Here is a 15,443-nt window from a genome sequence, read left to right as displayed (position 1 = left end):
AGACGTTGATTTGACTGAGGGTTAATTTTTATTTCATTTCATTTAAATAATTTCTGATATGAACTTCATCTCAGAAATAGTAAAATTACCCTGAATCGATACTAATCATTAAAACTTTACTAAAATTCTTTATTAAATTGAAATGATACACGCAATCTGGTTTTAATATGCATTCACCCCATCCTTCGAAGTTTAATTTTCACCCTCTAATTAAATAAAAATTCGAAAATAGAGACATTTAACTTCGGATCAAAACCACGAATACTAAAACTACCCTTAACCAATCATAGCTATTAAATAATCACCGAAAGCAATCGTCGAATTAAAAAAAATACGCAATCTAGACCGAACACAAACTCACCCCACCCCACGAAATTTAATTTTCACCCTCTAAATAAATAAAAATTCAAAAACAGAGATATTAACTTCGGACCAGAACTAGAAATATCAAAACTACCCTTAACCAATTTCAGCTATTAAATAATCACCGAAAGCAATCGTCGAATTAAAGAGACACGCAATCTAGTCCGAACACAAACTCACCCCATTCCTCGAAACTTAATTTCCACCTTCTAAATAACTAAAAATTCATAAAGAAAAATATTTAACTTCGGATCAAAACCAGAAATACTGAAACTACCCTTAACCAATCTCAGCCATTAAATAATCACCGAAAGCAATCGTCGAATTAAAGAGACACGCAATCTAGTCCGAACACAAACTCACCCCATTCCTCGAAACTTAATTTCCACCTTCTAAATAACTAAAAATTCATAAAGAAAAATATTTAACTTCGGATCAAAGCCAGAAATACTGAAACTACCCTTAACCAATCTCAGCCATTAAATAATCACCGAAAGCAATCGTGGAATTAAAAAGACACGCAATCTGGTCCAAACACAAACTCGCCCCATCCCCCGGAGGCTTAATTTTCACCCTCTAAACCGGAAGCGGCTGCCTCGAACGGCCACGCGGGCCGGCATCGGAAGAACGAAAAACAAAGAGGCGCTGCTTCCGTGTTGACCAATCCACTTTCCGCGAGCCGTACTCGTGTCTCGTTTAACCAAAGCTTGTGTACCAAACGAATAAGCATCATCGACGTAGTCCAGTCGCTGCGTAAAGTGGTAATCGATGTTGAACCCGCGGTTGTTTGCTAACTTCCCTGCTACATCCACACACGCACGGGAACACACCCTGTCGCCGCAAGGACAGGGGTGCATCGAGGTTTCTTCCACGTTGTCCAATCGCGATAACTCTAGTGGAGCTAATTTAATAAAAGACGTGTCTTCGCGAAGCTGGATTACACCTTGGCCACTTCCATCGATTCTTCGTGCTTCGCGAGTTTTAATCAAAAATCGTTGCCCCAGCGAAAAATATCGGTAATGCGTGTATCTTATCAGAGAACGTGGTACAAAGAGAGGTACAAAGAGATCGTGCTTGCCGGCTAATGGGAAACTTGTATCGATGGAACATCGAAAAGCGGGGGGCTATAGGGAATGTACAGGGTGGTTTCCAAGCGGTGGTCGAAGTTTCGTCGAGTTAACATAGACGGGAATGAAACCGTGCACAGTGGATTTTCGACAGCTTCGTTCGTGGTTTTCCATCTTAATAGAATTTCTGACATGCAGGGTAATCGTGGGTACTCGCGACTCGGAACTTCCTCAACTCGTGTATAACACGAGTTATTAAAATCTAAGATGCATTCTAACTGCAGGAGATTGTTCTACACGACTCTAGGAAATTTTCAACTCTCGCTGGATCTATTCATTCTCCAGACGTGATATGTCTGCATTCGAACATCTAACTGCTTCTTAAAATTAAAGATCTTCGCTCAAAATTTGTATCTAACTTCTTCATAGACATTTTCGCTCAAAATTCGTACCAACTCTTTCTAAAAAGGAAAGCTACATTTATAACTATACTTATTTCTTCTTCGTGGTTTTATGATATACAGAATAACCGTAGGTACTTGTAATTAAAAATTTTTTAAACTCGTGTGAAGTACGTATTGTCAAAATTTACTATTATAAATTTTTCAGAATTATTACTATTGTTATTATTATATAATTACTATTATAAATTTATTAAAATTTACAGCGTTGGAAAATTTTTTACTCTGACTGTAACTCGGTACTTGAATCTTTAAGCTAAAATCCATATCCAACTCTCTACAGAAAGAAAAGCTACGTCTATAAGACTATTTTCTTCGTGATTTTCCATCCCTGTAGAACTTCTAACTTCTCGAACTCTTATAAAATCCACTTCGTACTGCAACCATAAGAAATCGCTGTAAATATAGCTGGAAAATTTCCAGCTCTGACCATAAGTCAGCCCTCGAACCTCTAACTTCATCATAGAGATCCTCAGCTAAGATTCGCGTCTAACCCTTGCTGATATAGGAAGCCATATTTATGACACTATGCTCTTCTCAATTTTTGACTGTGCTAGAATTATAACACCCAGAATTATAGACACTTGTGACCAAACACTGGCTGAAGTCTATTATAACATCTGCCATGCGTTCTAGCAGTGAGAAACCGCTAGAAATATATTGTTAGAAAATTTCCAGCTCTGACCATAAGCCAGCCCTCGAACCTCTAACTTTGTCATAGAGATCCTCAGCTAAGATTGGTACTTAATCCTTGCTGATAACGGAAGCTATATTTATGACACCATATTCTTCGCAATTTTTGACTTTGCTAGAATTATAACACCCAGAATTATAGACACTTGTGACCAAACACTGGCTGAAGTCTATTATAACATCTGCCATGCGTTCTAGCAGTGAGAAACCGCTAGAAATATATTGTTAGAAAATTTCCAGCTCTGACCATAAGCCAGCCCTCGAACCTCTAACTTTGTCATAGAGATCCTCAGCTAAGATTGGTACTTAATCCTTGCTGATAACGGAAGCTATATTTATGACACCATATTCTTCGCAATTTTTGACTTTGCTAGAATTATAACACCCAGAATTATAGACACTTGTGACCAAACACTGGCTGAAGTCTACTACAACATCTACCATGCGTTCTAGCCATGAGAAATCGCTGTAAATAACGTCGGAGAATGTTCTTCAACTCGGCGCCTTGAACCCCTAACACTTCCCAAAGAGGAAAGCTATATTTATGAGATCATTTTCTTCTCTCGACGAAAGTAGAACAACCTTCTACGCCTTAGTCGCGTGAAACAGTCATAAAAAAGGTGGCGAGGATATGGATCCTGAGTGTCGCTGACCGACGATCGAACAGGAGGAATTGGAGGTTCGGGGCGAGGCAGCGATGTGCCCCGTGAAGCACTTTGAAAGTATAATTCCGACGGTCCGTAAAATCGAGCCGGGACTCGTTCGGCCTAATGGGGGCGTCCACGCTTTTCAATTTGTTCGAGCAATTTCCTTTCTCCCAGTCGAGTATCCTACCTTATTCGGATAAGTTCACCGCGGAACGAGCTGCGAGCGTTAAGACCGATTCCTCGATTCTTGTTACCCTCGTGACTGATTAACGACCACTTCCGTCCGGGCCAATTTATTAGGCGAGTTTATGAATTTGCTTAGACCATGTTGTGCATACGATATGGATATGATAGACGTCTGCTTCGAGATTTCTTCTTTGACTCAGATGGAATTACAAAAAGCATTTTGCGTACCATCTTTTGTGAAATTTTGGACGAAATTTTGGATCAAATTTCAGGTTAGTTTATGTTCGTAGAAGATACGAAGGCTTAGCTAATCAAACCTTTAAAGTAAAGATTAATTTTTCTGAAATACAGGTGACACATAGTCGGAAGATAGGTAACGTTTGGTAGCCCAATGGGACAGTGGTAGCTAGGGGTAACCAACTTCTCGGAAAAATAAAATTTTTGTATATCTTGGCTTCGAACTAATGTAAGAGTATGTAAGAGTATACGAGCTTCGGTTACTGATAAAGTGACGTGAGCAAAACGAAGCGGCGATCCGCTTGATCTGCGCGGCAGATTAACGCGTTAAGTGCCCCCTGGGGCCTAATGCCCCCAGGGACCGGCGCTAGACTTTCCGTTTCAGTCCGGCCGGTCCCCAGAAACTGGCGCTAGTCTTTCCGTTCGGGACCGGCCGATTCCCAGTGACCGGTGCTGGATTTTCCGTTTGGGCCCGGTCGCTCCCCAGGGACCGGCGCTAAACTTTCCATTCGGACCTGGCCCATCCTCAGGTACTGGCGCTAGACTTTCCGTTCGAGCCCGGCCGATCCCCAGTGACCGGCCCAGACTAGGCCCAAAAGGTGCTAGCTTTTGGTGTTAAATTCTTCGCCATCTTTGGACCTAACGTTTGGGAATTCCCGTTCTAACAATTGGTACAGTATCTCCGAGTTTAACGAACACTTAGCCCGCCGCCAGTGATCCACTTGACGGTCGAATCTTGGCCTGAAGGGAAGGCAAGCAAACCGGGCTGGGCACTTAAAGTATTAACAAAATAGGCCCACGTTTAAAAGAGCAGCTCGATGAGCGGACCGCGGAAGTTTTATGCAAAAGAAAAGAGCGGGGCGTGTGAATATCATAAAACAGAATAAAGCACAATCGGCCACCGAGTGATAGACTCATATTAACCCAGCCCTCTATTCTCCTCCCCTTACACTAACCATAAGTGCAAAATGTATTCGACTAGCAATAATAGGAAAAATATTAGGACCCTAATACGTTTGACCAAATCCATATTTGACCAAATCAAGTTCCTATCCCGATCTAGCTACGACTGCATAACTATCCACATAGAGTGATCAAGCCAAGACAGACGAAGTCCATTTCGTCGCTGTCATATAACAAATTTAACGATGACGCAGTTCTTCTAAATGACTGCGTCACGAAGGTAACTGACTCTCTTACCGTAGGCTCTGTCGACGTGTGAACGCCTGGAAGCACCGCTATTGGACGGCTACCTATAACAGAAAACAATAAAACGTATCATTTATAGAGACAGGTATTTATGGATCACCATCTTTAATTATTTCCTTCGCGTCCTATTCCATTGCCGGAAAAATAACCGAGAGCACCCAGGAAGAATACGAGAAAAGGAGAGGATCCTCTGGTAAGAGCGAAGACTTGTGAGAATTGCCATGTCGGTGTAAATCCCTTTGGGGTTCGAGTGCAGAAAAGACTCGGCGCTGCTTTAAGACAATTTATCGAACAATATGCTTTCTTTAGTTTACTCGGTGTTACTCAACCCTCTCTTCCTTTCTAAGAGACACGATAGATCGCAAATTCCTTTGTTTAACATCCCATTCTATCCATTCTATCCGATCACACTCACCCTATCCAACACGTATTCTCTGTCATTTCATAATTCAATCGCATTGTTATTTTTCCTATTACTTTACTCGGTGTTGCTCAACTCTCTCTTCCTTTTGAACACTAGAACTACCAACCCAGTGAAAATGACTGGTCCCAGAATTTTCCTTTTTGCAATCAACGAACACATACACCTGCTTTAAGAATAAAATTGGTACCAGTTCGTATTAAGAAAGAACTGTAATCGATATATTCACTCATATTTATCGTACCGCTGAAATTACTATAATCTGTGCACGTTATAGTTAGGTACCCATTAAAGATCGGTAGTTCTAGTGTTGAGAAACACGGTAGATCGCAAAGTCCTTTGTTTAACATCCCATTCTATCCCATTCCATTCTATCCATTCTATCCGATCACACCCACCCTATCCAACACGTATTCTCTGTCATTTCATAATTCAATCGCATTGTTATTTTTCCTATTAGTTTACTCGGTGTTGCTCAACCCTCTCTTCCTTTTTAAGAGTCACGGTAGATCGCAAATTCCTTTGTTTAACGTCCCATTCTATCCCATTCCATTCTATCCATTCTATCCGATCACACCCACCCTATCCAACACGTATTCTCTGTCATTTCATAATTCAATCGCATTGTTATTTTTCCTATTAGTTTACTCGGTGTTGCTCAACCCTCTCTTCCTTTTTAAGAGTCACGGTAGATCGCAAATTCCTTTGTTTAACGTCCCATTCTATCCCATTCCATTCTATCCATTCTATCCGATCACACCCACCCTACCGTATTCTCTATTATTTCATAATTCAATCGCATTGTTATTTTTCCTATTCTACTCCGCGCTCGTTTGCTCTGCCGATAATTAATTCGCACTATTCAATACTCTATTCGCTTTTATCCCACGTTAAAATATATTCTACGGCTAAACCTAGCTGTTCTTTCTCGTTGCCTCTGTACTACCCTAGTCTCGTCTATTCCACCGATACCTAATCCGTTCGATTCAACGCTCTGTTTCTTCCTCTTCTAACTCAAAATATGCTCCGTTCTCTTCCCCCTAAAAATTCAATGGAACTGTTGTGTTTCCTGGTCTAGGGAATTGTTCTAGCAATATCCGTGTAAGCAGTGCGATCCAAATTTCTTCTACATTTACAATTTTCTTATTTCTTTTTACATCGACGCATATCTCATTCTCATCATCGCTCCGTAATTTAATTACGCCGCCATTTTCCTGTTCTGCTCTCCAACTGTATTGCGTTCCATTATATTCTACCTTGAATAATACGTCTTATAATATCTTCGTGCATTTCGTGTGTCTAAATCCTTGCCATAGAATTATTCTTTTCTATGCTGTGCTTATTCTACTCCATTTTATTTTTCGCCTTTCATAATCAAATCACGGTATTATTTTCCGTTTTCTAGTGTATACTTATTTAGTCTACTATAAAACACGCTCTATTTGTATTCCTTCCGCTTTTATAATATAGGAGTATCGTTATTTCTCATATTTCAGGCTGCCATCGTTTATTCCACGTAATCTGAACAATTCTATGATCGATTCCCTTCTATTCTATTCTAAAATTTCATAATTCTATTCTACTCTATTAAAATTTATCCTACCAACGACTAATCCATGTGATTTAAGACAAAAAATCCCCAAAAGTCGATTTTTATAGGGTTACAATTATATTCCTTTAAATCTGTAAACTAATCGATACCTAACCTAAAAATCTCTCGTCCTCTTATTCAAACATTCGTATTTTCGCTAATGACACATTGGATAAAAACGGCCTTAAGCATTTAACACACCTCGGTTTCCATTCTACCGAAATCAACCTACTCTGCTGCGCAATTTTGCCCACACCAACCGGTACGTCCCATCCATCCCCATATGCAGCGCGTTACGCACGCCATCAACGCGGAATTCTCGAAGCGAGAGGGCTGCGGTTTCATCCACGAATTCACGGCCCCGCGGGCTAAAAGTGTCGAGGAAAATGAAAAGTTCCCGGGGAATCCATAACGACGGACAAGATTGCTCCGGCTAAAAGTTTCTCTGCCGGCTGTACGTATTTCCGTACCGTCCTTAATAAACCACTATATCACGAAGGATGCATTACAGAAAGGGTTGCGGGTCGGGGGTTAATGGCCGGTGAAATTGCGATCGTAACACGGCACGAACATCATCGTTACGCGGTCTGTGTTTCTCCCGCCGACGATCGAGCATAGATCATACCTCATTCTTACCGCAGTTTTCTTGCCATTATCCTGGCAGATGCTCGATATGAGAATTCGTGACACAGCGCGGGGAAAAAATGGGGTGAACACGGTGAACAGCGATTTTGGAACTTTTTACGATGAATTTTGGAATCATGATTGTGTTCCATATTGACAGTGAAGCAATATATAACTGGTATGGAGTCTCCTGATGACGTATATTTGCCATTTTGGTTACTCATCTCCCTAGTGGTATAAGAAATAATATGTTACAATAATATTGTAATGCAATTTTAAATTGTATATCATATATCTCGATTTTTAGGTAAATTTGGAATCTTGTAATAATTAGTAATAACTATTGTAACATCAACGCTGTTCGTACAGGATATGATCATTAACTATTTATCTTAGGGATAAAATATATATTTTATTTTCGTGGAGTTCATCGATTTGATTCATGGGAAATGAATGGCTGAAATATTGAGTTGGTGTCCATTTTCTAAAAGTATCTGTACCTTTGTTTCCTCTTTTTGTTAATATACATGAAATGAAAGGACGAGAAATTTTTAGGTTAGGTATCGATTAGTTTACAGATTTAAAAGAATATCGTTGTAACACTGTAACAATAGACTTTTTGGGACTTTTTTGTCTTAAATCACATAGATTAGGTGTTGGGGTGTCATAAATGCTTAAGGCCGTTTTTATCGAATGTGTCATTAGCGAAAATACGAATGTTTGAATGAAAAGACGAGAGATTTTTAGGTTAGGTATCGATTAGTTTACAGATTTAAAGGAATATAATTGTAACCCTATAAAAATCGACTTTTGGGGATTTTTTGTCTTAAATCACATGGATTAGGTGTTGGTAGAGTAAATTTTAATAGAGTAGAATAGAATTATGAAATTTTAGAGTAGAATAGAAAGGAATCGATCATGAAAAATAACAATATTTTTATATTATAAAAGCGGAAGGAATACAAATAGAGCGTGTTTTATAGGATAATTAATTACAGAAAGTACACTGTACTTATGAGCATGTATCTACGGTTATCTTCATCTGGTATTAAAAAACAAAATTTAATCTGTATACCGAAACAGAGATTAGTTTCGAATGTGCAACGTGGAGAAAAATAAACGAATACGAATTAAATATTGAATTTCCTGGTATTTCCTATTTCGGCATTCGCAAATATTTATCGCGTCAAGAATCTAGAGGGAAACGCTTGCAAGTGCCACGATATTAATTTCGTGGATAAAAAATGGTGGCGAATAAACAGGATCGTTCTTGCACAGCCTGGCAATCAACATTTCACCGTGAGTCGATCTCGTTTCGCGTTGCGAGTCCGGAGGGATAATCGAATTAGCCCAACCGACAAATTCATTTACCTTTCGAATGATTTCGAGCCGCGCGTACGTAGCCGGAAGTAATTAAAAATGAAACGGGATATTGACGCGTCTCGCGTATTTGCAGATTCACTCGATACTTTAATAATGTATCCGGGCACGAGGCGCGTGAGCGCCGTCCCCACCGGCCAGCTACGTATTTACACGGCGAAAAAGTGTATGAAAGTTTCATGAGTGTTTCCCGAGAACCGAATCGAGCGATACTTATTTTTTCATGCCGTCAACGAACTTACTATGGGCCACCAGTCCACGCGAAACTTCAATTTCTGTCATGGGATTCGATCTGTCTGCCTTTTACTAAACGGTGCCATTTTGTGTCAATGGACAGTTTGGAATTCGTAATTCGAAAAACGCGTAGTTCAATTTCTGTCATGGGATTCGATCGTCTGTCTTCTATTAAACGGCGCCATTTTGTGTCAATGGACAGTTTGGAATTCGTAATTAGAAAAATGCGTATTTCAATTCCTGTCACGGGATTCAATCGTCTGTCTTCTATTAAACAGCGCCATTTTGTGTCAATGGACAGTTTGGAATTCGTAATTTGAAAAACGCAGAGATTAATTTCTGTCATGGCATTCGATCGTGTGTCTTCTACTAACCGGCGCCATTTTATGTCAATGGACAGTTTGGCATCCGTAATTCGAATAATATTACATATTAATAATGAATTCGACCGTCACTCGGTAGGTTAAACAACGCCATTTTGTTTCCGTAAACGAGCGGGTATTTCGAATTTGTAACTCGGACGGAACGTTATTTATATTAGGTTATGTATTAATAAAAGATTCGATTCGTTTGTTGTTTGTTAAAAGACGCCATTTTGCGTCCATAGACGAGCGGTTAATTTGAAATTCGTAATTCGATAGTAACGTTATTTATATTACGTTATGTATTAATATTAAATATGATCTTCACGCAATTGGCTAAATGACGCCATTTTGATTTCACGAGCCAGCACGCAATTTCGAATTCGTAATTCGGAATAAACTTAATTCCAAAAATTATTTAAATCAATATATATATTAGAACAATACACGTGAATAACATTAATTAACCTGACATAACAAAAATAACCAAATATATACAAAAATCCCCTATGAAACGTTAACTCTCGATGCTAATTTTTTCCTAAGTAGCTGTATGCTTTCAATTACCAAAAAGTCTAGTAAATTCGCTTAATAGCTCTCGTATTGAAACATTATTCCCAATAATCTTTGTCGTTGTTTTAAAGAAACGCGAGCAAACTTATCTGCACGCTTACCTATTAATAAGAACTTTTTCACGAAGAGTAAAATAGCGAGAACATTTCCTGCAACTCTCGCGAATTCTAAAACGCTAAATATCTCTATCTCGAACATTCTCAAACTCGGATTCACAGGACACCGAACTCCCGACGTCTCTAACTCGAGAATTCTTCTCTTCTTCGCGCCATCTTCAACCCTGGCGACAATAATAAACTGCAAGTGACGTACCGGGAATCCGACACGCGACACGTCTTCATTCCCAACGAACGGGAAGCAAGCTTATATTTATTACGCGATCGGGAGGAACAGAGATAAAGCAAGGGAGAGTGGAATGAAATCGAACCAACCCCGATACTCTGGCCAGACTTTATATTCAAGAACATGCACGCGCGGCTCTACTCGCCCTGATACACCGTGTGCCAGACCTGACTGCGTTGTGGATAACGCGTACCCTCGGCCACCGATCGATATTTTTCATTTTCTTTTACATCTCTCTTGAAAATGTGTTTTCAGAAAGGGCCGAGGGCCGAACATTCTTTACCAGATGCCAGACGCTCGCACCCGAATGCGAGGATTCGAACGTAAAAAAGGGGAAGAAACGGTGCCAGCCTCCGCGCGAATTTTAATGCACAGGGGTTGATCCGTTTGCCAGCGGGATATGATCTTTTTATGGAGAACGCGGGAATCGTGGAGCTGTTAGTCTTCAGAGATAAAGTGTACCGGGAACGTTTGCAAGGATTAATCCGTAGGTGGAAGTAGCGGTTAGCGACGTACATTTCTCGCGGCCGAGTAGCCTCTGACAGCGAAGATTTTGTGAAAATGCTAATTACCCGGGACTCTTATCTTTGAGAATTTTTCTCCTATTAATAAGAGTTATGATAATCGTATTTGGTGAAAAATTCACGTATCTTGGAAAAATCATATATATATAAGTAACAATACTTGTTATAACAAATATCATATCATAGCAAGGATAATTTAGAAAATTTTTTATTTTAATTTATAAAGCAATCAGAGGTATCGATAAATGGTTTTACAATTTATCTGCCTCTGGATAAAGGGAAATTTGAAATTTGATGGTTATACATCGATAGAAAAATAATTGTTATAACAGATATCATATCATAGCAAGGATAATTTAGAAAAATTTTTATTTTAATTTATAAAGCAATTACAGGATTCAATAAATGGTTTTACGATTTATCTGTCTCTGGATAAGGGGAAATTTGAAATTTCTTCGTCGATGATTATACATCGATAGAAAAATAATTGTTATAACAAATGTCACAGCGTAAGAACGCAAGGATAATTTAGAAAATTATTTATTTTAATTTATAAAGCAATTACAGGATTCAATAAATGGTTTTACGATTTATCTGTCTCTGGATAAGGGGAAATATGAAATTTCTTCGTCGATGATTATACATCGATAGAAAAATAATTGTAACAAATAACTGTAAAAAATAATGACTGTAACAAAATAATTTTGTTAATGTTAATGTAAACAATAACTGTAACAAATAATTGTAACATAACAAATATCATAGCATAAGAACGTAAGGATAATTTAGAAAATTGTTTATTTTAATTTATAAACCAATCAGAGGTTTCAATAAATAGTTTGAATAAGAGGAAATTTGAAATTTCTTCGTTGATGGTTATACAACGATAGAAAAATCGACGATTTTCGAGACAAATATTCCTTCAATTGTATAATACTTAATACAAACCTAGAATTCCACTTTCCAATTTTGTAAAATAGTCCCCCTTCAAAAAACAAAAGAAACAAATATATCTCCTCGAAATATCTAAAATTCCACCATCAATGACCATAAATAAGAAATTCCATTAGCAAATGGCGTCCAAAATGTATTTAAAACTTTAGCTCAAACGAAATATAGAAAAATCAGCCATCTTTATTAAGATGAATATTCACTCAATTATACCAAAAACTACAACGCAACTTCGTACCAATTCCAACGACAACCATACTCATAAAATGGCCCCGAGAATTAAACACCCTTGGATGCCCATCGGACTCCCTAAAATATCGAAAAAAGAATATATCTGCAGAAAATATGTTAAATTCCACTAGTCGATGGTTATGAATTAAAAATTCCATTAGCGAACGTCGCGAAGTAGGCACTTGGGCTGAAACATAGAAAGATCGTGGATCTTCAAAGCGAATATTCACTGGGCCATATCCACGGGAAAGATGGGCGACCGCAATTCTTTCTTCACCCATTTTCTCGGGATCTCTCCAAGTGGACCCTCGTGGATATCCCCGAATGACCACTGGGTCTGACCGAGAGAGGAGAACTCGTACAAGTGGATTCGAATTCCGAACAGTTTCCCAAGTTTCATAAAAAAAGTTCCATATACTACGCCGGGCGAGTACACACGAACCTAACGGCACTAACAAAGTATCAATCAAGCCACGGAAGGACGAGTGGCCGGGGGTGTTTCCACAACCTTGCGGATCACTCGGACTTTGTTTAATCGCTACTATCACTTCCGAAAATAATTCTTCGTCCACCCGACAGACCTGGAAACTCGTTCCGAAAAGGACTCTCCGCGATTAGAAGACAGCTCGAGAAAGGTACTCGAAATGAACTCTTCGTCCAATTAAAGCACGTAAAATGCCGGATGCAATGGGATTATCGACGATTGAAATATCCGAGAAAGAGAGACTTCGACAAACTTTTCATTATTTATGGAACTCGAAGAAGACACTGACCTTTTTGTTCTGCAAACCGAAGTGTTTTAGGATTATTCAGAGTTCCGAATGTGGATTCCTATGAATTATTATGGATTCTTCTCGTTAGTTTAGAATTAAACTAATTTTAACCCTTTGCACTCGACGACTTTTTCGTTACAGAAAAATAGTCATTCTTAGACCTTCTGTCATAGAGTCGACGATATTTTTAAAATGGTAAATGAGGAATCATATGCAAATTAAGATGTAAAATTATTTTTCTTCGACATTCCTCACATCGTTAGATAATTTTAAATTTGATATATTAATTAACGTCGATCTTTAGAATCTGATTAAATGGTGACTGAGAGTCACCTCTCGAGTGCAAAGGGTTAATTAAATTATACATAACTATATGTAGGATTATAGCTAGATTAATTCTATGCAGACAGTAATCCTCCGCGTTTAATAAACAACCACTGCTTTTTAATAACAAAACAGATTTATTTAACTAAAATATTACACTAAGTTTCTCTCAACTCTAACTCTCCCTTGCACCCTTACTTAAAAATATATTGCAACTGGAGAATAATATGAAAGTTAGAAAACTGATCAGTTATACCTTTGCGTTTTTGTACGTCTGATATATTATTTATATAAATTTAAAATAATTATACCACGATTCACTGTATTTATATAAATTTGCTGCAGTTTTATCACATATACGTTTCGTCCCTATCTTCTGACACATCGACTCACGACGGACTAAAATTATACATTTGAGTCCTAAAAGCCAATAACAAAACAATCACGAAAAGAACGAAAATCGCAAGAATTGGTTGCAGTTGCAAATAGAGGAAAGCGAACCGATAACATTTAACTTGCTGCTCAAAAAATATCAGCTTTATAGCAGAAAATTTTTCAACTCGTACCCTTCTTTAGCCAAAATATCGTTCAACGCAAAGGGTTAATACTGTTTCCTCTGTTAGCGTCCTTCAATCCTCGCAATACCATATTTTAACCCTTTGCACTCAAGAGGTGACCTTTAGTCACAATTTCATAAAATTTGGAAGATCGATATTAATTAATATATCAAATTTAACGCAATGTAACAGTGTGCGAGGTATCGAAATCAAATAATTCTACAATTCTATTATTACACAATTCTTTATTCACTGCTCAAAAAAGTATTGTCAGCTTTTTAGGAGAGAATCTTTGAATTTCTACTCTTCTCTAGCCAAAAAATAGTCGAGTGCAAAAGGTTAATATTTTTGTATGTTAATTCAATATAATTAACTTTAATTTTAAATTGGAGAATCTTTCTCCAACGCGTAAAATTCGAAGATTGAGAGGAGCGAGGGTGGATTTTTTGAAACGCGACGAACAAGATTTTTCTTAGGATTATGAATATTATCCTTAGAATCCTCGTGATTCTTTCGTTCATTCGCCAAAGGACGACGCAAAAGGCGCGACGCAAAAAGTCTGCTCCAATAATTCGAGGTCCCTGACCACCTTTGAGGTCGAAGGCGGTCAATACGCTTTGAATCCCGTCTCCTTAATCTCCAGAGCGACGTTATTTCGGGGTGAAATTTGTCGAACCGGATCGACACACGCTCGGAACTTTGCCGAAGTCCCAGTTTCTACGCCACCTTACACTCATGGAATCCAAAGTCCACACGGCCCGTGGAAGATCGATCGCTCGCGACACGTCGAAATTCGATATTTTTCCAGCAACTTTTCAAAATCCCGCGAGATTTAGCGCCGCGATACTGGCCGCGCGATAAATTCGTCGCGAAAATTTATCTGGTCAGCCGTTCGCGATAAATCCGTGGTTGTTGCGCGCCATTACGATAAATCCCACCCCATCGGGGGCCATTTTTATGGCACTCAATGATGGGGCGAATTTATTTTCAGCCGGGATTTAAAATTAGGCTGCGCGAGAATTAGACACGCCGCGAATAGAACGGAGCTTTTGTCGAATTGAGACAGTCTGTGCAAATGTGCAGGATCTCGTGAATATTCTACCGGGATCTAAAGGCCAAACTATCCATTCCGATATAATTATTCTGGGAGCCAGGTAATACGATAGCTGACGATATTTCGATCCACTAAAGGATCGTCTAAAAATTTGTATTTCCAACCCATCCTTGGTCCGATACCTCTAACACCCACTTGTAAAAGTATTCCAATAACGCATTCAAGATCCAGCCAGACTCGACCCAGCTTCAACCCAGATCCTTTTACACAGCGACAGAAGCCGTTTGAAGTATGACCAGGTTCGCTAGATCGAATCGAAAAACTTGCATGCTCCTGCACGAAATCGTGTGCACGTTTCTCAGCAGTGACACTCCGCATTGATTCCACGAGGAACATAGCGCAGACTAATGGCTGCTCCCGGGTGTTAAGAGGCCAGCAACCTCGGCAACCGAGTTTAACCGTTTGAGTCCCAAGCAGCGCTTCAGGCTTTCGGAAGAACACGGTCGAAAAACCCTGAACAGCGCAATAACGCTTGCCTTAATCGAGTGCGAAGAAGTCCAAACGCTTGTTTAATTTTATGTCGAAAAATCCCAATCGTCGCAATAGCGCTTGTTGGTACTATGTGACGTACGTGCATCA

General features: G+C 39.0%; 1 protein-coding gene across 1 annotated transcript in view; it reads right to left on the bottom strand.

Moving 5' to 3' along the window:
* The window catches only part of LOC108550741 (acetylcholine receptor subunit alpha-like), a 155,315-nt gene that overhangs the window by 110,972 nt on the left and 28,900 nt on the right, over positions 1–15,443 (bottom strand). The window contains 1 exon segment of the mRNA XM_017904579.1: positions 4,855–4,907. The gene's annotated coding sequence lies outside the window, so the exon portion shown is untranslated.

The sequence above is a fragment of the Eufriesea mexicana genome, unplaced genomic scaffold, assembly GCF_001483705.2.
Source record: "Eufriesea mexicana isolate 0111107269 unplaced genomic scaffold, ASM148370v2 scaffold474474846, whole genome shotgun sequence".
Taxonomy (NCBI): Eukaryota; Metazoa; Arthropoda; class Insecta; order Hymenoptera; family Apidae; genus Eufriesea; species Eufriesea mexicana.
This window is presented reverse-complemented; position numbering and strand designations above follow the sequence as displayed.